This window comes from Lampetra fluviatilis, chromosome 52 (assembly GCF_964198595.1).
Source record: "Lampetra fluviatilis chromosome 52, kcLamFluv1.1, whole genome shotgun sequence".
Classification (NCBI taxonomy): domain Eukaryota; kingdom Metazoa; phylum Chordata; class Hyperoartia; order Petromyzontiformes; family Petromyzontidae; genus Lampetra; species Lampetra fluviatilis.
This window is the reverse complement of record NC_136326.1, coordinates 3698762-3721742: the sequence shown is the minus strand read 5'-3', so window position 1 is coordinate 3721742 and position 22981 is coordinate 3698762. Positions and strand designations below refer to the sequence as shown.

The window sequence follows — 22981 nt, the reverse complement described above, 5'->3', positions numbered from 1 at the left end:
CACAGCACGCAGCCAACCGTGGCTAACCGGAGGTGCGGAAGAAGGCCAACAAGCTAAACACAAAGCAGTTCTTAACAAATTCGTTTTCAATCTAATGTAGTGATGTAGTGTAGTGAAAAGCGTTGTGTGGGTGTCGTGTATAGTGCATCTCTGTACGTTGAACTTCTTTCGCACCACACGTAGCCAACCGTGGCTAACCGGAGGTGCGGGAGAAGGACAGGGGGAGAAGATCCAGGTCCAGTTCAGATATCTCTTGCCAACGGTGTTAGCCGTGGCGCGGACGAATCCAACTCAGGGAATCAAACTCAGGCCGGGGGAATCGAACTCAGGTCGCTGGGTTACAGTGCATGTTTGTGTACACTTTATCGGACTGTAAATTACATGCCCGATATCTTATATCTGGCATTTGAGATGTTATCCTTCCAAATGTGTGTGCTCTCCCGTGCCGTATCTCTGCAGTTCATCTTCTTGGTTCTTTCGGTAAAGTCACGTAGAAGGGAAGTAATAAAATAATAAAAAGAAAACATAATAAAATAATAATATAATTCTCACACTATTATTTTTCTTTTTATTATTTTATTACTTCCCTTCTACGTGACTTTACCGAAAGAACCAAGAAGATGAATCCCTGCAGTCACAAAAGCTTTAAATCGAAAAAATCTTGCAGTTCTCAAAGAGACTCTCACATGGTTATAAATAAGGACTCCTCCACCTCTCTTACTACGACTTGCGTTATTCACGGAGACAAAAACCCAAAGCCAAGGTCAAACTGGTTGTTTCCCCCCCTGACTGGAACCAACATCCGGCTCAGCAATGCATCAAAGCCCTTGCAGCTTCCCTGTAACAGTCTGCGGCAGCGGGCAGCTGAAAGGATGTTTGACTGTGTGAAGATATTCGGCATATAAATTCATTGGCTTCCCCCCCCCCCTGCTTCCCACCCCTTTTTAAATTAGCAGTGCTCGGGCTCGACAGATGGCCCAGCACAAAGGAATTCGAGAGAAAAACAAGGCATTCCTACGCACTGCAATCAGTCGCTGGCACCAACTCTCCAAAAACCCTGCTCTGGGATAACAACAACATAACTGCCCTCTGAAGCTGTGGCGGTAGAAAGGCAAAGAGCCTGCTTTTGTACATGCGTGGACGTACGCGCGGACATACATGCGGACGTACAAGTGGACGTACACGTGGACGTACACGTGTACGCACACGTGGACGTACACGAGCGTGGACGGACACGAGCGTGGGACTCAGTTCGTACAGAAACCGTCCTTGCTTACGAACGTCCGGCAGTTCGTCAGCATTGCTTTAAGAAAACCTGGCTATGCTGACGAGGCAAGTGAATGTCGAAACCGGTCAAGGATTTTTGCTTGTACTGGACCAATGCTGCCGCTAAAATGCGCTCCAGGAAGACCACGTGGTCGATGGGATGTGTAAATAATTTAATTGTATTTCGGATGTGAAGAGACAAATATGGGCGGGAGGCTTTATTTATTTTGCTATTAATATTCTCCACAACGATGCTTCACGGGTTACACTGGTCAACACACTTTTTCTGGCATAAGGAATTCCAACGGTTTTAAGGTAATTTTGGGGCTGATTCCAAACCTGGCATCAGTTTTTGTCTATCACATCAGGTTTTTGAGATATCAAATATTGCATTTTCAATAAAAACTGCAGAAGAAAAATATTAAATAAATGTGGATATCTACACAAAATGATATTATAAACACACTATCCTAAAAATACAGCACCATGTTTTAACACTAAAGCAGTCACTGACTCGCAACAACTTGCGATCATAAGTGACAGAGTTAATTTCGGGTAAAATCAATGAAAATGGGGTATGCCGATAGCATAAAAATGAGATGTGATAGAGCAAATCTGAGGTCAGATTTGGAATCAGCACCCTGAAATTAGTCTAGAAGAGCTGCAAAAGTCCAGGCCAGAAAAAAATGTGTTTTTTTTGTTGACCAACGTGGTGCCAACATCTCGACTGGTTACTCTTACCCTCTCGCAGAACGTAGAGAGAGGCGGCGATACAGCTCGCCTCCTCCGCAAGTTGCCGCCTCCGTCATCGGAGCGGAAAAACAATGGGAAAGGTATTCTTGGGTTTTTTCGGTAAAGTCACGTAGGTAAAACAATTTAAATTTTAATTAATAAAAGTAAAATAAAATAAAAATAGAATAAAAATCACGACGTTTCGGAGGCAACACAAGCCTCCGTCTTCAGGTGGGTTGGCGAAGGGAGGAAAGCCGGGAGGAGAGCCCAGAGGGAACCCATGCAGAGCAAGGGGGCGAACCAACTCCACCGTGAGAGGGGCGCCGGATGGGAGATCTGTGTGATAGTGCTCGACGCTATTATCCGCAAGCACTAATTTGAGAATAAATCACCCGCCCCGGTGGGAGCTAAATACGAGTTTGACAAAGCGCCTCGGAGATCCGGTTGTATTTAGACGTTTTCTATAGAGTGATCCATTTCAAGACACCCCACCGGTTTCTGTTTTTTTAGGGTTTTTTTTCTCTCAACAGGGCACCGAATACTGTGAAAACGGTGGTCCCCATGTCTTACAGCGGAGAGTGTTAAAATATGTACAGTACATAACTGCATTGACGGAGACATGTAGGGGATTTCAATTAAAATGGCATTTTCTCTCGAATGTCTGAATATTGTTTGAACTGGTTATCTGGAAAGTGGATCACCCCGTGAACCCAACTGGCATTTGTAGACAGAATACTTTTTTTACCCTGGAGAAATCCGATGAGCTATGCTATGAAGGGGCGGGCATACGGCGCGACGTACCGGTGGATGGATCTATCCGGCATCAAGCCCCTTCAACGTCTCACATCGTTTCTAAATACAAACAACAAAAATCGATCTAATATTTATTGACTGCGAGGTGGGAACCCGATGACGAAAGGGATATTTTTCGAACGGAGACCTGTGGAGGTCATTGCGTTTTTCACGGAGACGCCACGCTTCCTTAACGGCCGAATAAAATTTCGATTTAAAGCTTTCGTGACTGCAGGGATTCATCTTCTTGGTTCTTTCGGTAAAGTCACGTAGAAGGGTGTGACTTTACCGAAAGAACCAAGAGGACGAATAAAAATCTATAGTAAGTCGTGCGAGCGCACGTCAGTTACAAAACAAACACAAATATTGTTATAATCAATAAGCATCGCCCTGACAAAATGCCGGGGAAACGCCCATGCAAGGACTAATTGAGATATAAAAAAATCAAAACACCGACGCCTAACGCAGGTAACGGTATAATACACAATGTCTATATTTGGACGTACGACAAAGCGGGAGTGATGAATGGTAGGTGCCACCGGCGCGCTTATGAGCATCTGAGATAAGCGTTCCATAAAGCGGGGGGGGTGGGCGGGTGGACCGGGGACACAGCGCCAAGGACACCGCGAGGAGAGATTTACATTCGAGCCACGGGGCCGTGCACAGTGCGCGTGAGACTGGCAAGAGGGCGCAACACGCGAGATTCAGGCTGCAACCAGAAGGGGCGCCACTCTGACGAGATGTTCACCACCAAGGGGCTCGTGGGTTCGATCCCGACCCTGACGCCTGTTCCCGGTTGGCAGGGAACTCCCGGTGTGTCTCGCCGCTCCTGCCTCCCACCTTCTTCTGCATTTCCTCTCCGCTTAAATTTCGATTTAAAGCTTTCGTGACTGCAGGGATTCATCTTCTTGGTTCTTTCGGTAAAGTCACGTAGAAGGGAAATAATAAAATAATAAAAATAAAACATGTTATGTTTCATATAATGTTTTATTTTTATTATTCTTCTTGGTTCTTTCGGTAAAGTCACGTAGAAGGGAAATAATAAAATAATAAAAATGAAACATAATATGAAACATAATATGTTTTATTTTTATTATATTATTATTTCCCTTCTACGTGACTTTACCGAAAGAACCAAGAAGATCCTCTCCTCTTGTTTAGCTCTTCGTTTTGTTTAGTTCTCATGTCCTCCTTTTTCTTGCTCTTCTCCGTCTGAATGTTGTTAGCGCCCTACGAACGACTGTTTAAGGGTGCTTTATCTATTTAAATTATTATATTTGGAGTTTGCATGTTCTCCTCCCTCCCCACGGTCGCGTGGATTTTTCTCTGGGTCCTCCGGTTTTTCTCTCCACATTTAGAATCGACGTCACGCGACTAGAGAATTTTGCTGCTGTAAATTTCCACGTGATGATACGCCGCTTCGTCGAGCTATCATTTGGCATAGCCAAGTCACTTGTGAAAAAGAGCTATACAGCTCAGTGGGTCTTACCTGGCAAAATAGAAAACAGTGTAGTTTCTTTGTTTACTTAACATTCAAAATGATTTCCTGCCCAAATCAGCTCATTTGCCATTCACAAGCGCACAACGTTGGTGGAAATCCCACCTTCCTACAGCGGGAAGGCGAGTCAGACCCATAGGACCGACCGCTTTGATGATGTCCCCTAAAAAAGTGGTAACTCATTTTAGCGACGCCGGAGGAGGAGGATGATGAGGCCGAGTCGTGTGCAAACCACGATTTGAACTCGCGACCCTTCTGACCGCGAGCCGCTCGCCCCACCGCTCAGCAACCTGGACGGTTACCGCTGGGGAAGAGTGGAGTGTTGCATCGTGGGAAAAAACGAAAGCTTTGGGGGGGGGGGAAGCCTTCATCCAGCAGTGGAATGATCATGGCTAAAGATGATGACGACGACGACAACGACGATGATAACCTCCGGATTATAAGACGCTCCAGAAAGTAAGATGCAAAACTTGTGCTCTGTATCACTAGTCAAACACATATGGCCACACACACACACACCTAATATATTATAAGGTGCACCCCCAACTTTTTTTTTTAAAGACAAAGGAAAAAAATACATTGTGTAAATCTGGAAAATAGGGTAGGTAATCTCAGCTCGTTATACGAATGTTAAACCAATGACAGTGAGATGGTGATATTATGTGCAGTACAATGTCATACGAAGGGCAAAGACTCTCCCCCTGTTTTCACGAGTAATGAGGAGCAAGTGCTCATTGCCATTGATGACTGTGAATCAAAGGCGGAAATTCCACATTCCCATGGAAGGGACCAGTATTTTCGTGGGGGCCACAATAATCAAATGGGACCGAACATTAATAATATCAATGGCTGTAGAGATGCGGTGTTCACGTCAGCCAAGAGTAAGCCAATGCTGGATAAAAGGCCTCCCAAAATCCACTGTAGCAATCCGCACAGCGCCCGTAACCCAAGCCGATTTTATTGCTCCATCTCCGGGATGGTGGTCGACCTCTCCAGCGCGGTCCCCCCAACTTTGGCCATCACTCGCGTCATTCACCTCGACGACCGGCCACCACCGTCCCCGTCTAGCGACGTGTCCTGCCCATGCCCACTTACTTAGTTCTGTTGACTTCATTGGTTTGTTGCAATATTATCATCGCAATCATTGGGGGGAGGGGGGCGGGTGGAAGGAAATGTTTGAAAAACTTTACGTAATGGTGTAAATATTCGCGTGGCATGAGGGCATGCAGGTGTATTCAGAATCAGATAAGGCCTTGCAAAGCCAGATAAAGCCTTTTTTGCAAGGCGCCAAGCCAAACGTTCACCGCTCACACAATAGAGCACCTGGCATCATCACAATTTCATAAGCAGATGGAAAATAACAGTTTAGTGTCACTCATCGGCACACCAGGCTCACGTGACAAGAGCATTTGCAGTGCATCAGTCATCCGTTTACGCATTTCCTTGATTTCAACCGGGTGACAGCCCACTGATTCTCTCTCTCAAGGGATCCCGAACTTGCACAGAACTATACAGCAGTCCCTCGGTTAACAGTGACATCGGTTAACAATTTTTAGTTAACGTTTCGCCTCCCCGTAGGACCCCCATAGTTTCGACTGATATTAAGAATTTGATTTGCGGTACGTTTGCGGTACGCACGCGGGTGCCAATTTCGACCAATCAGAGCGCTCGTAAGTGGGGCTGAGCCATGCCCTCAGCCAATCGGCGACGCCCATTTGAGCGTTTAAACCGCGACTGGCTTTGTTGACATTATGTTTTCTGTTTTGGCAGAAATGCAATTCCTATATTCGAATAACAGTTATTTCGGTTCACAGGCGTTTTCGTGGAACGGATTCAAAAACGTTAACCGAGGGACTACTGTACAAGCAGAAACTCGTACCGGATTTACCGGATTTCTTCATTAGAAGTAGGAGATGACGACTCCACTTCTAAAGATAAAATGAAGCATATCTCTCTCTTTTGTTCACTGTGTCCAATATGCGTGCATTCAAATAAATACAAAACGGTCCACAACAGTTTGCTTGCTTAAAAAAACTGCTTGATAATATTGGTCTGGAAAGACAATAAGTCCTTGGACCAAAATCATATGTTTATTTACATGCGGCGTTCTGCTTATAATTAAAGGGGTTTTATATATAATTCATCCTATCAATGTTACAACCCATTTTAGTCAACTAAACAGTGCTTACTTGAGCCTTACGAGTTCATTGGAAACCCGGCAACTTGTTGTTTGCACTGCCTTGCTGGCCATTTGCACACAGAGGGGTCAAGGGTCACAGAATTAATCAGGCACACAGGGGAGCGGCGTCACCCTGACAGCGATTTGCTAAATGCCAGCAAATATTTGCCGTGCAATGCACAGATGAACACCGGTGGTCGTGGTCGTCATTCACGTTGGGCTTGTTCTCAAAAGTGATGTTACTCTAAGTACGGCCGTTACCCCAGTAGGGCAATAATGCTGTGACGTGGCCGAAGCAGACCAACTAACTTTTCTCGTACCCATTTACACTTCTGGGTGGGACACAGAGGCGACGGATGTGAATTAGGACACTTTTAAAAGGAGTTTTAGATTTAATTCCTCCTATCAGCTTTGGAAACGTGCACCGGTTGTTTCAACTGCCTTGCCAGGAGATGGAATTGAACCGGTGGCTAGCCAATGGGTCACAAATCCAGTGTGCTGACCATTACTAAAATAACTAAACTATTTTTTATTTTATCAGGGAAGGCCCACTGAGCAATATAGATCTTTTTCAGAAGCAACCTGGCCATCAAAAATGATCGCTCAACCAAGCGGCTTATCGCGTGGAAATTTCTCGCAACCAAATGCTCTAAGCGCATGTTGATTCTAATTGCGGAGGGAAAACCCGGGAGGACCCGGAGAAAAATCCACAAGACCACGGGACGAGACAGAGAGACAGAGAGACACACGTAAACTCCAAATATACAGGCATCAGGGTCGGGATCGAACCCACGGCCTCCTGTGTGCCAGACAAGGCAGTTAACATCTCCTAGCCACCGTGGCACCGACCGAGCGTTTGTACATACCTCGAAAGCTGCTGACACAGGAAGTTAACCCAAGGTGAGGCCGGGTTGCAGACACTGAATATTTAATCTGGCGAAACACGCACACACAAGCACAAAATGAGAACACGGTTTTTCAGTTGATTTTCTTCTAAAACAGATCCACCATCGAACAGCGAGTACCAAGCAACATGCAAACGCCGTTTTTCTCACACATTAGTTCACACGTCACTGCTGCGTGAATCTGAATTAGCTCGAAACATAGCTATGCTTCAAGGCCCAATAACTCCTTTCCTGGCAAGCAATTTACAAATTGGACACAGTGGAAGACTCTTGCACGATAAATTCAGGATCTTCTCACTTCAGAATGCCATACAATTCCAAGGTTAAGACATCGGTGAAGGTCACGGTCAAGTTGTCTTTGTAGAAGCAGGTTGCAAATCAAGAGACCATCTTCAAGGGTGACCTCTGGGTCACAAAATGATAAAGAACCGCATATGAAGGAAACATAAATCAGCGCGCACACAAAAAAAACTGTGTCGCCATGAAACACCCAAAATATCGCAACGAAATAATGCATCCGCATTTAGAGAAACGTGGCAAAAAATGAAACTGTTGATGATTGAACTCATTTTACTTGTCAATTCAAGTGAACGGTGAGCCCCGGCAGGTATTGAATCTGCGAGTGCTGCAGTCACTTGAATCTGTTGGCATTCAGATCCTCTCTGTGCAAGGCCTCATCGTCTTGTTATCACGCAAGTGCGTGCAATTTTAACGCAGCATTTCTTGGCCTTTGATTGGAGTTAAAACGGCAAAGGTACGGCCCTGAAATTGCTTGCTCACACGCCTTGCTGGCTGAAGGGTCCGGTGTGCTAACCACGACACTGCCCCTGTGAGACCTCTGGATTGCAAGTCCGGTGTGCGAACCACTAGACTGCCACTGTGGGACCTCTGGATTGCAAATCCGATTTGCTAACCACTACACCGCCCCTGTGGGACCTCTGGATTGCAAGTCTGCTTTGCTAACCACAACACCGCCGCTGTTGGCAGCTCCACTGATAACACCGAGGACATTTCTTGATAAGTAGCTTCACGTCTACGCGTGTGCGGTTTGTTCATTGGTTATATTTTGTTTGGTAAATGAAATCCAAATGTAACGCAAATCAGCGGTGGGGGGGGGGAGGTAGCGAGAGGGGGTTCTCATTCATTGGGGCAGCATCTGGATGACCAAGGCTCCCCACCAGGGTTCTCTCGCCACTAAAAAATAAGAGGGGGCTTTCTCAGTGTACCCACCATAAACGCGACCGGCTCGGATCAAGGACGAGCGACATTTCAAATGTCAGTGACAAGTGCCTATTTTTAGGCTCTGTCCACACTTGGAAGAAGCCGTATTCAGACTTGCAGCTCATACACAGAATTATATTATTGTTGTTGATTATTATTATAAGATGTACAGATGAATTCTAGATTTGAAGCTTTCGTGACTGCAAGGATTCATATTCTTAGGTTTTTTCGGTAAAGTCACGTAGGTAAAAAATTTATATTAATAAAAGTAAAATAAAAATACAATAAAAATCACGACGTTTCGGAGGCAACACAAGCCTCCGTCTTCAGGTGGAACCGTCACAGCACGATACCTGTATCACTTGATACAGGCGGAGGCTTGTGTTGCCTCCGAAACGTCGTGATTTTTATTTTATTTTTATTTTACTTTGATTAATTTTAATTTTTTACCTACGTGACTTTACCGAAAAAAACCTAAGAATATGTACAGATGAACTCAAATTAACCGTAAGGCGCCAGGGTGGCGAGAAGAGCGTCACGGTGGTGATATTTAACTCCCTCGCCTGGTATACAGGAGGTCCTGCGTTCCATTCTGACCCTGGCGCCTGTAGATTTGGAGTTGACATGTTCTCCTAGTAGTCGCGTGTATTTTTCTCCGGGTTCTCCGGTCTTTCCCTCCACATTTAGAAACATGCGTTTAGAGTATTTGGTTGCTATACATTTCCACATGATAAGCCACTTCATGTGGCTTCTCGCGTGGAAATTTATAGCAAACCAAATACTCTCTAAGCACACGTTGATTCTAAATGTGGAGGTAAAAACCGAAGGGACCGGAGAAAAGGGAAAACATGACAGGATCGGGATCGAACCCACGACCTTTGTGCATACCATGCAAGGTGATGAACATCTCGCCACCATGGCACCCCAATTAAAACAAAATAACCTTCTTTTTTTTTACACCGCAAGGGACAACACCAGGACATTAAAGTCCGGTATCTCATCAAGTGCTGGCTCCATATGCTTTCAAAACACATTACAGCCCCTCCGACGCCCAGTCACGCTGGAGTGGCTGGAAACAACCGGAATCGGGCAACACGTCATCGGTTTGCGGTTCAGCTTAATGCGCGCGTCACTCGGTGTCAAACGTTTCATGCTGGCTGTAAATCCGTAGCGCCGCGTGCGGTGCGTGACAATGCAGTTTGCGAGCCCCTGGATAAAAGATTTCACCAGTTGTCAAATGAGCTAAGCTCCCCCCCCTGATTTTCCCAATGATGATGGTCTCTTTGTGAGCTACCCGAAACATATTTTTGTAAAAGAGTTTATTGCAGCTGTGGTTCCGTATATCTCTCAGGAGGAATTACGTTCTCGGGATTACTGCATCGTTAAGCCATGGTCAATCCACTGCTGGATGAAGGCCTCTTCCAAGCATCTGCTATCTCTCGCGATCTTGCGAAGTATTGATCCACCGAAAACTTAAATTGCTCCACCGCCTCACTGGACATCCTCACGGATACGTTTGGAATGACAAGATTTATAAAAAAAATATATAAATTACAGCCCTTTGTCAATCCACTGCTGGATGAAGGCCTCCCTGTACCATGTCAGTCATTGGATTATTTGACCATACTTCTTCGGTGCACTGCTCAGTTTGATTTGAAGAAGGGGGGGGGGGCAGATATCACTCGACACTGATGACGAAAAATCAAACAATGCGCTAACCACTGCACCACCCCTCTACCCGACAGCATTAAATCTGAATATATGCAAATCTGTCAAATGTATTTGGTCACCTGCAATCAACTGCTGCACACAGTTAACATCTCCCGATCGCGAGACCCGGCGATCACGAATGATCGTTCAAAGAAGCGGCTTATCACGACGTGGAAATTTATAGTAGCAGCCAAATACTCAGAAACGCGTGACGTTGATTCTAAATGTGGAGGGAAAAACCGGAGGACCCGGAGAAAAACCCACACGACCATTGGGCGAACATACAAACTCCAAATATACAGCAGGCGTCAGGGTCGGGATCAAACCCACGACCTCCTGCATACCAGACGAGGTAGTTAACATCCCACCGGACCTCCTGCATACCAAGCGAGGTAGTTAACATCCCGCCACTGTTAGCACTCGACTAATAAGTCAGTGGTGGTTGCCCGATGGATAGACTTACCCCCCCCCCTCGTCATAGGAATGAGGAATTTCCACCAATGGCTCAGGGCTGTAAATCATGGATGAGCACTGCCTAAATGCTCAATTGAACAGGGAATAGCTTCGACTCTTCTTGAGAGTGCAACGCAGTAAAATGTTGTTTTACCGCGCAACGCTCCTGCATCTGTGCTTCCCGCCTTCGTGAACATGCATTGACCATTGTGGATGAAGGATGGTTAGATAGCTGCCATGATCGGCAAGCCAATGGGAAGCACTCACCCAGCAGAGGATTGACAAAAAATTTACCCGTAAAAACAAAGTTTTTCACTATAAATCCTTTATATGCGTGGAATCGGTTTCATTTTATTATTCATTTCTGTTTTTCTTGAGTAAGAGTTTCATTTTTAACACATTGGTATTTTAAATTAAATAGGAAAAATTGTTTTTCCTAAAAAGTGGAAAGTTTTGAAAAAAAATTTCACGAAAATAAATTGTCACGCACAACGAGTCTGTGTGCAAAATGTCAGCTCGATTGGATCACGGGAAGTGGGTTAAAAAACGACTGAAAGATTTGCACGGTCGTAAGCGCGCAAGCAAGCAAGCGAGTGAACTTAATATAAAGGATTTAAAAATGTCTGCACGCGGTACGTATCACCATTACAATGAGGCATGCAATTACTCACCAACCTCTCCGTATCCCCCACCCGCCCCCACCTGACAACCCCCCCACACACCCCCAGCAATTCCACCAATTGTTATAAATAGTCGCGATATTATTTGAGAATCGATATTTTCGTCCGTTGAAACGGTCTCGTGCGCGTCTCGCTTCCCATGTATGCGAACGGTACGTGCGAAGCGAAAGTCATCAGATCCGACACGGACAATTCTACGCATGCATCGTGAGCGCAAGGATCGATATTTTCATCTCCGATTCGATGCATCGTCATATCTCTAATTACAACGGTGATAGCTGACAAGAGCGGTACATTAATGTCAAAGAATCCTGCTTTGATTTATAGAACAAAAACCTCGCCCTCATCAATAACGGCGGGGCTTTAGAATTATATATAACGAGCTTTTTTGCCTGTCCAAGGACGGGTGTAAATTGCAGTAAATCTGAAATATTCAATAGAAAAATTGTTCAGCTCATGATTATTAATGGAGGGGAGGATTGCCCCATGTGGAGTGACGTCACCCGCGAATGGTTATTGTGGAGGTGTGCGGTATGTGGAGTGACGTCACCCGCCAATGGTTATTGTGGAGGGGTGCAGCATGTGGAATGACGTCACCCGCTCATGGTTATTGTGGAGGAGTGCGGCATGTGGAGTGACGTCACCCGCTCATGATTATTAATGAGGGGAGGGGTGCAGCATGTGGAGTGCGCGACCTTGTTGTGCGTTCGCGTAAATTTCCACGCGCGCATGAATATTAATTAAGGGGGGGGGGCTCTTTTGCAGTGACGTCACGCACGAATGTAGCAGTATGCTGCGGAGATTAATTTTTTACCGTCACTTTCCGTAAAGAAACGTCGTCATATTTGAAGCGACTTTGCGTAATAAATTACTTAATTCAGGTCGACCTTCCTCTGCGTTAGTGTAAAAATCTACCCATGCATGAATATTAATTAGGGGGGTGTGTCTCATGTGGAGTGACGTCACGCGCGGGACACACATTCTTGGCTTATTATATTAGTAAATAAGCTACGTTTCAGGCAATGGGCTTTTCACAGCACACAGTGAGGCCAGAGAGGGAGAGTTTACAAGAGTTTGATATTTAGATATCAAACTGAACATAAGATTCGTTGTGAAGACACGTGATAAACAGTTGAAATCATCGCCAAAACGTATAGTTCTATGGGTACCTATAATCATACTCACGTGATATTAACGTGAACATAGATCGGAATGGTCACCATCATAGGAATGTGGAATTGCCACAACTGATTCAGGGTTGCCAATTAACATTTGTACTGCCCCGTGTTCTTTTAAGCAGCGAGACACTTTTGACGTTTTGTACGATACTGTCATAACAATACTAGCTTTCACGATCATGCTAACTGCAAAAGACTGTTGTAATGCATTTCTTAATTTTAAAAAATCGATTTAATAATCTGAACTGCACAAGTAATAAATAATAAATACATTTTAAAATCGTACTTTCAAAACAATCATTAATAATAGTATATTACCCGGTCCTGTAACAATTTAATGATGATGGTCATGATGTCAGATGGTCGATGCTAATCCGCCCGAGTGCAGGTATTAGGTGGATTATGATATCGCGGGGTCATTGAAGATGGTGACAGCTTCATCCAGAAGTGGACTGATCATGGCTCATGCCGACGGTGATTATTAAGCATTCAAGAAACCCTCCCCCCCCCACCCCCGAGCAGTTTCAACTTTCTGTGTTTCATCAGCAGAGTAATGTCTTGTCAAACGAACTACCGCTGAACTACCACGTTATTTCTAGATTTGAAGCTTTCGTGACTGCAAGGATTCATACTCTTAGTTCTTTCGGTAAAGTCACGTAGGTAAAAGAATTAAATTAAAATTAATAAAAGTAAAATAAAAAATTTTGTTTTCATTTTTATTAATTTTAATTTCATTTTTTACCTACGTGACTTTACCGAAAGAACTAAGAGTATACCACGTTATTGGCAAGAGCACCCCATGCAACAAAACTATATCACCGTACAATCGCGACTGTAATCATGCAACAACAACAAAAATGTACTGACCTACCACGGCAGGAACAAAGAACGGCGTGCCGTCAAAAAGTACAATCGCCGTTTACAACAGTAAACAAAGATGACCCTCGTGGGTCAGACAAAGGCGCCGGATCGCAACCAGCATCGCAGCAAGAAGAAAAATCCACGGGGGGCCAAGCATCCGCGTTCTGCCGAAAAACGCATTCCAAAGCCGTGCCGTCAAGATCGCCGCCCCACTACCTGCCTCCCCAGCCGTCATCCACGCCGAAAGCAGCCCCCCCCCTTCTCTCTCTCTCTCTGTGCGTCTGCGTGGCTCAGCCTGTCGGAGATAAGGCGAGCAAGAGCTGTCCGTAAACACTCAGGAAAAGCGAGCGAGCCAGCGACCTATCGAGCATTGTTGCGTTCACACCACCGGTTGCCTCGCACGCTGTGGGTGGGTGGGTGGAGGGGGTGATCATAGCTCCTTCACAGCCTCACACGGCACTTATTTTGACCGGCTCCTGACATCGCGGTCTGAATTGCCTCACTCCGACGCCGATATCGGTAACATCTTTTAAAGTGCGGTGCGGGCCGGAGGGGGTGGGGGATGGTTGGTGAGATGGGAGGGGAGGTAGTGGAAGGCTGGACTCGTTGTCTGGTTTGTATTAATGCACTTGGTTGGACCAGCTGCACATTCCAGCCCTTATGCTGCACACACAACACAATACAAAGGCAAAAATCCCCCATGTAGCCTCGAACAGAATGTTGGGGCAAACGCTGTTCGTGAGCACCTATTATGGCCGGCACGGCACACGAGTGGGTGGGTGGTCAGTACCACGCCATGCCACCTTTGTCTCCCCGGTGCTGATGTACAAACCTCATCAGGTACTCATTTAAGGCTGGGTCAACTTAGGAGAGGCCCAGGACTGGTTCAGACATTCGCTGCCACGGATGTCGTTGGCCGAGAGTGGGAATCGAACTTAGGTCGTGGTGTTTCGTAGTGCACTGCGCTAACCACCACATGACAACTCCTCCCCATTGCACACACACATACATACAGATTCACACACACACACATACAGATCCACACACATACAGATCCACACACATACAGATTCACACACACAGATTCACACACACACACTCCATCCACACAATCCTGCACCCTCTGCAAACTATGGCTACAAATTCTTAATGTCTATGAAACAACTGGTCATCATTAACACAAACACACTATCATAATGTCATAGCAATAGAGTCTGAACAATATTGAGTGACACGTAAATTAATGAAAATAGTGGAATACTGTGAACCCTGTACAACTGAATTTTACATATTAATCGTTCTAAGTCAACTGATGGATGTAGGCATCCCCGTGTCGTATTGGTCATTGGAGTTGTTTGACCATACTTCACCACACTGGTCAGTGCGGGTTTTTTAAGGATGTTGCGCAAGATCAGTACAGGCATCGTAGCCATTACAGGGGCTCGAACTCGGCTCTCTGGATTCATAGCACAGTGCGTTAACGAACTACAGCATCCCTACCCCTTCACCATCACACAAACTACGAATCCCAAGCACAAAATAAGAGGCACAACATTACCACTGCCGTCAAACACAATACCACGAAAATATTGTTTTCAATCCTGGACAACAAAAAAAACTCTGGACAAACCACTAAATTATTTAAAACACAATATAACTGCCCAACTTCTACTGCCCGTAAGCAAATTAGTGCTCATTGTTGTCACCGCTCTTCCTGGGCAGAGAGCTTGCATACAATATTACAACACTATGGGGGTAGAGCTGTGGAGCAGCAGTCAGCACCATCGCACGATGAACCCAGCCACCCGGGTTTAATACCTGGTCACAGCTAACATCTAGTGGGGTCTGTGATATCTGCAATAGCTGCTGGGCCACAGCCTTCACCAACCTGCACTCTCCTGGGTGGTGAAGTATGGCCAAACGACCTCGATGAGAGACCCTAATGCAGCTGTGGATTTTGACAAAGATGGTGGTCACATGACCCAGTGGTTTGACGCTTGTTGCAGGGATTCACGGTTCGAATACGGTAGGCCACGCTGGTTAATACTGCTGGTGCCTTTACCACAATACAGTTGATCGTTGATTATCCAGCGCACGATTATCCGGCTGCGTCCAACATTATCCGGTGGTCCCGGGCCGATCCGGCAAAACCGGCTAAATGCTGTACCAGTCCGGCGATCGGTACCATGTGCGTGACAACAACAGTAGCTGCGCTTGATTTCAGTGTTGAATATTCTAAACGCTACATGATACACTACATACAACTTAAACAACAAAAAATACTGCACATATATACATCAGCCCATGCAGAGTCTTTGAGATAGAAGCGGTAAGTACGGTACATTAAATACGGTAACTTTTCACAGTCGGATATTTATTTGTCTATTTGTGTATGTTTATTTATGCCAGTTTCATACAGTAAACACATTCAAAAACACGAAAAAAAACACAACACCTAAAAACATAATGCCATGTAAGAATGTGCAGAAATACGGTATTTTAAATAACGATTTAGCGATTATCCGGCGTTTTTGAAAATCGGGTGACCACTTCCAACCCCCCCCCCCCCTCTGGAAGCTGCCTGGGATAATCGATGATGTCCTGTAATGAGCCACGTGGTCTGTCTGCTTCAGATTGGAAATGTAAAGGTCCCCCTGACGTAATTACCAAGAGCAGGCCCATTGCTTGCCGGCGTCTGGGTTCCAAACATGCCAAGTTCGAACGTTACAATCGCAAATTACTCAACCGGGATCCGCCGCCCCCCCCCCGCCTCCTACTGGCAGACTCGGGCCCTGGGTCCCTCTTGCAGATGAGACTCATCCTGGTCTCTAGAACTCTGATCTGTGGTTAAACCAAATAAACTTTGAAAGATCTTTCGGTAAAGTCACGTAGAATGGAAATAATACAATTAAAATAAAACATTATAAAATAATTCTCACGACGTTTATTATGTTTTATTTTTTTTATTTTATTATTTCCCTTCTACGTTACTTTACCGAAAGAACCAAGAAGATGAATCCCTGCAGTCACGAAAGCTTTAAATCGAAATTTGGAGACATCTGCGATTAATATTTTTACTGTTACAATTGCAATCGCGTCACCGTACGGCTGTTTACGGCTATTCAGCACACGGCGAACTTAAAAAAAAAATAGAACCCAACCTCATGCCCGAAGAGGAATAGCCACACTGCAGTAGGACTTCTCCAATATATACATATAATATTGTCTATTACTGCATTTGTATAACCTCTGAACACAACCTGAACTAACAATGACCAATACTAGTAAAACACAAGACGAAGGGTTGTTGTATTTTTCTGCCACTCACCACCCCACCCACCCACCATGCAGTGACCGGCCACACATCAAGCATATAGTTGACTCCGTAAACTAAAGAAAAATGGATTTTAAACATCGCAAGAATTGCAATGACACGGATGCTTCAGAGTGCTCGAATAGCTTACGTGCCGAGTCAAAATGCTGGCCTCGCCAATTGGTAGGTATCCATTCTAGATTTGAAGCTTTCGTGACTGCAAGGATTCATACTCCTGGATTTTTTCGGTAAAGTCACGTAGGTATTATTTCTATTATTTTATTTTTATTATTTATTTTTACCTACGTGACTTTACCGAAAAACCTAAGAGTATCCAGTTCAAATCCCGAGTTTTTTTTATTCCACCCTTTGTACTCTCTCAAGGTCAATGAAATCAGCAGCTATTTGTTGTTGTTGTTGTCATCGTACGGACAGACCGTCCTCTACCCGCGACGTCGACGGAGATTAGCAGCGTCCCACGCTCGCGTACGCGCAGAGGAACCATAACATGTGGTCGCGCACCCACAATTGCAGCATTGTTATAGTAGAAGCTCTCGTTTCAGGCGCAAGAGATTCAGAGTGAATCCTCGTTGCAACGCGATCCCCCCCAGTGCCAATACCAACTCGTCATCTTCGTGACAACCCAGCCTCGATGATGGCAGCAAGAGTTGTGTTCTGACTTGCACTGTTTGGATGTCATCGCCGCCACCACCACCACCGTCGTCATCTTTGGGGTAAATCCACTGCTGCACAGAGGCTTTTCCCAAGCTGCCCCCATCTCACAATCGTCCCACGATGTCATATGTTCAGACTTCTTCAGCCAATTCATTTTTAGAAAAGGCCTGGCAGTAAATCAGAAACAGAGGTCTGTCTCAACCACCTGTATTTACAACGCAGCGGCTCATGCAATTTCCAACGTGGTAAAAGCGAGCCATGGCCACCTATCGGCTGATACGTGAATCAGGATTAAGCACTTTAACCATGGAACAAATGGTATACACAGAACAATGGTACGTGGGTAAAACTACCGCGTGGGTTTTTCGCGGTTATCTTCTGGGCCTGAAATCAAGCTCCTGAAATAGCTCCCAGCATGTGCAGCGAAACGTCGGACAATCGTGCCAAACAACACAGGGGGAAACAACCCTGAAAACACGTGGGAGAGCTACAGAATGCGGATGAGGGTTTGGGAATGTGAATTGAAGACAACTGAATTTAAACAATCATTACAAGTGAATTTAAACAAGACTGTCACAAATTATTTATTTACTTTGTTCCTGGGTACTAAGTGTTATTTCGTAATTGCTTATGCCTAAAAAGTATAGAAAATAGCTATTATTCCCCAAAAAAACTTTGCTTTTGTGACCAGAACAGTGATATTTTGAAATTTACCTTTTCGTTCACATTAAGTCAGAAAAAAACAACATATGAATGTTAATTTACATGTATTTATACTAAAGTAATACAAAAATAACTGCAAAAGATTTAGAAGTGAGTTGTTTTTCGAGATTTATAATTATACTGTAAATCGACTTTCACGAATCAGCCACCAAATGTAGTCTCCCATCATGTTCTCGTTATCCTGTCCTTGGTAGCGGCGTTCAAAGTCCAGTATATCCTGGTGGAAGCGCTCGCCTAGCTCCTCCGAGTACGCTCCCATGTTCTCCTTGAATTTATCAAGATGAGCATCAAGGATATGGACTTTGAGGGACATCCTACAGCCCATTGTGCCGTAGTTCTTCACCAGTGTCAAGCAGCTCCACATAGTTTTCGACCTTGTGATTGCCCAGGAAGCCTCGAACCACTGCGACAAAGCTGTTCCAAGCCGCTTTCTCCTAACTAGTGAGCTTCTTGGGGAATTCATTGCACTCCAGGATCTTCTTTGTCTGTGGTCCGATGAAGACACCGGCTTTGACCTTTGCCTCTGACAGCTTAGGGAAGAAGTCTTCAAGGTTCTGGAAGGCTGCCGACTCCTTATCTACAGCTCTGACAAATTGTTTCATAAGGCCCAATTTGATGTGCAGTGGTGGCATCAGCACCTTCCGGGGGTCCATCAGTGGCTCCCACTTGACGTTGTTCCTCCCCACAGAGAACTCGGTCCGCTGTGGCCAGTCCCGCCTGTGGTAGTGCGCCTTGGTATCGAAATATTTTGTAGTCATTTTTGGATTACTTTAGTATAAATACATGTTAATTTTGATTCATATGTTGGTTTTTTCTGACTTTATGTGAATGCAGAGACATAAATTCGTCCGTTTTCTCATTGAAAATAGGTGCATTTCAAATCATCACTGTCCTGGTCACAAAAGCAAAGTTTGTGGGCAATAATAGCAATTTTCTATACTTTTTAGGCATAAGCAATTACGAAATAACACCAACTACCCAGAGACAAAAATTATGTTACATAGTGCAATCATTTATTCTTGGTTTTTCTTCGGTAAAGTCACGTAGGTAAAAAATTAAAATTAAAATCACGACGTTTCGGAGGCAACACATTTTACTTGATACAGCGAGCGTACTGTGACGGTTCCACCTGAAGACGGAGGCTTGTGTTGCCTCCGAAACGTCGTGATTTTAATTTTAATTTTTTACCTACGTGGCTTTACCGAAAAAACCCAAGAACATTACAGCATTGCTTCACCACCTCATGGATGGAGGAGGCGGCAGCTGAAGGGTACGCCTCTGGCTTTGTGGCTGCATCAGGTCGACCGTTACCATCGAGACTCAGGGATAGGGAGGAAGCTTCTGTGGGGGCTTATCCAGGAGGGACCCCTACGGAAAGGGGGGTTCGCGTGGACTCAGATTATACCTTGGCTACCACATTCGGCTAATCCATAAGGCTGGTCCCAGCAAGGAGGAGAGCTCAGAAAAATATTTTGGAGTTCACACAAAGTGCCATTGGGTTCTCCAAAGCAAACATTCTAATCCAACATCTATTCTAAGTTTTGCGCTGTCCACCCTGGAATTTGCGGTCTAAGTTTGGTCATACTTTTCGGCCAGATTCTCGTCTTGACAAGCAGCCAAGCAAATGTGTCCCCGGCCATTGCATAAAGTCGTGAGAATCCAGCCCACAGCACCTGTGTTACATAACACCATGTATGTACATGGCCTCATTACCTGCACATTTTCTTGGTTCTTTCGGTAAAGTCACGTAGAAGGGAAATAATAAAGAAAATTGTATTTATTTATTTCCCCTTCTACGTGACTTTACCGAAAGAACCAAGAAGATGAATCCCTGCAGCCACGAAAGCTTTAAATCGAAATTTACCTGCACATTATTCAGTGCTACGTGAAAATGGAGTCGCACCTTGAATTGCACGCAAGGCAGGGCCTGCTAAATTAGATATTTAATTGAGCAAAACGTATTAAAAACTTGGACAACAACACAGGCACGCAGTTATTTTTCAGCTTGTAGTCTTGCTTCGCAGTGTTACTTACTGCATTTAATTCCCCAATGTTATCCCGGCTGTGCTCTCGGTGTCACGTCAAGAAACGAAGAATCCACTTGGAAATATTGCAAAGCAACGTGACCCCGCGAGTGCGAAAACGACCGCAGCATAAACTTTCTCCAGGCTTCTCCCAAACTATTCAAGCGGCCGTTTTGTCCCTTCCAAGGGACCAAGAAAAATAACGTTAACGTGGCCTGCGTTGACAATCAGAACTATATATGGGAAACATGTGGAAGGGGCACGCCACTTGGGGGCAGAGCACATTAACCAATCACACACGAGCGCTAACCCATAATGTTAATCGCACACAGGGCAACCTGACCCTAACTCCATCCCTAACCCCATCTGTGGCATTTAAACAAGACTCCTTTTCAATTTTAGGTCACATTTTACTTCCTGTGCACACAGCTGCTTCCCCACAGCAACAGCGGCTTTTGGCTAACCATCGAACAAAGACGGTCACTGCATCGCACACTTTCAGAAGCGCTTCTGTGGCCGTCTGGAACACTCTTCCTTCCGATATTAGGAAGCCACTGGAGCTATGCACCTTTAAATCTAAATTGAAGACTCGTATCTTAAGAACTGCTTGTTGTCTTTAGTTTACTGTGCTTCCCCCGCACCTCCGATTAGCACGGTTGGCTACGTAAGGTGCGAACGGAGTTCAACATACGTTTAAATAGAACATTGTAAATGATAAGAAAACCCATAAAAACAGAAACATTAGTCCAGGCTGGAAAATGAACGGTTTCAACAACACGGAAAAAAAAGTGCACTCGTGCGTGTAAATACAGCTCTCAGGCCTAAAATATGATGCAAAACCACCAGTTTCTGGAAGAACTGCATTGTGGTTATTGACGATGGCTGTAGACACGATAAGCACATTCTTTGGGTCTTTTGGTAAAGTCACATAGATAGGTTCAAAGAAAATAACAAAATAACAAAAAACTACGACGTTTCGATCGCAACACATGATGACGTTCGCTTGTGTTGCGATCGAAACGTCGTAGTTTTTTGTTACTTTCTTATTTTCTTTGAACCTCTCTACGTGACTTTACCGAAAGACCCAAAGAATGTGAATTCTTGCAGTCACGAAAGCTTTAAGTCACGAAAAGCACAATTTAGTTATTCAGGGACTAGTGGTTTTGCACAATGCGTAACAGCCGAGGGCTGTTCGTACGCACGGTGCACGTTTTTGTACGTTGCCGAAACTTCCCAATGCCCATTCCATTGCGACTAAAACGCAAACTATTTGATGCATAACTAACTCCGTAGTTTCACAGAGGCCGCACTTCACAAGCAAACGCACATCTCTGCCCGCACGGCCCGAACTTCAAGGAGGCACCACGCCTCCGTGTAGAACGAATTCAACGTCTGCGACGTCACCGCCAGAAGCGCCGCTGCCGGCCATAACGTTTACGCGGCCTTCCGTCGGTGCCGTCCTTTGTACTATTCCTCTATCTCTCGCCCAACCTTGAGCACAGCCTGGCCGATGACGATGATGACGATATGATGCCCTTATCTCAAAAAGGGGCACGACCGCACCGTAGAATCCACGGCCTGACGTGGTCGCAGAGGACGAATTCGCGGAGCGTCTGCCACCGAACCCGGCTGCACAGACGGGGTCAACGGTTTTATTACCCTTTGGTTAACTCGCTACGGCACTGTAAAAGGTTACACTGTCAACTACAAAGCAGACATTTAGAGACGATGGCAAAGCAGTTGGCTGTAGTTGTATGTGGGCTGCTAATCTGACAAAAAAGATCTTACTCCTGTTAAATCAAAACACTAGTTAAAGTGCCCTTCCCTTGACCATCACGTGGCCCACTCCCCAATGATGATCACACCTTAAATGGTTTGTCTGTAGCGTTCGTTTTGTCGCGTTAACATTGTCTCTTAAACTTTTGGATTTGTCTGTCTCGTCGGTAATGTGGGTCTCGTTCACGATGTCTCTCGTTGAAGTTGTATTTCCCGGGTATGTAGTCTAGACTGTCCTAGTATATTTATAACGCCCGTTTTTTTTTTGTTCACATTGATTTGTATCGTACATCTCATTTGTAATCATCCGTCATCTCGGTTTCATTTGCCTAAATGCGCATTAGCATACAATTTGCATGTATCGTGAGCGGGGGGGGAAAAATTGTGATTCTAATTAATAAATCAATGCATTATTATGCTACTAGTGATTAAACACTTCCCTTTAATTAGTAAATGGCCGATGGCTGTTGCTGGCATGAGCCCTCAGAAATGGTAGGGCAGTTCTTACACTACATATTTAATGTGTTAAAATTGCAGCTCTTTTCTTCCACCGAATGTAACCTATGGCAGTAATGCAGCAGAAGGCAGACTTGGTACAGATGCAGAAATAACAACATGTCATTTTTATCGTGCACTACAATTCACAGACAAACGACTAACTCTGAGGTGAGAGAACACTCTGCACGGAAAAAGCTAGTGGCATGACAACGAAAACAACATTGAATCGTGCACTTTCAGATGCGCTTCTGCGACCGTATGCAACACTGCTTTTTGTCTTTAGTTTGTTGTCCTTCCCCCGCACCTCCGATTAGCGTGGTTGTCTACGTACGGTGCGAAAGACGTTCGACATACATGCATAGGATACTCGAGGACAACTGTATATTTTAAGAAAATAAATACAGTAACCACAAAAGCCTTCGAAGTTCCATCTCTCCTGTTGGCATGGCCACATTTTAAACTCTTCTAGAGTTAGTGGCCTAAAGAATGACACGGCC

General features: G+C 45.0%; 1 protein-coding gene across 2 annotated transcripts in view; it reads right to left on the bottom strand.

Annotated features, from left to right (window-relative positions):
- LOC144949100 (disheveled-associated activator of morphogenesis 2-like) overlaps positions 1–22981 on the bottom strand; it is a 123422-nt gene that overhangs the window by 62014 nt on the left and 38427 nt on the right. For both annotated transcript variants that reach the window (XM_078878941.1, XM_078878942.1), the window contains exon 4: positions 7334–7400. The gene's annotated coding sequence lies outside the window, so the exon portion shown is untranslated. The remainder of the gene's footprint in view (positions 1–7333; positions 7401–22981) is intronic.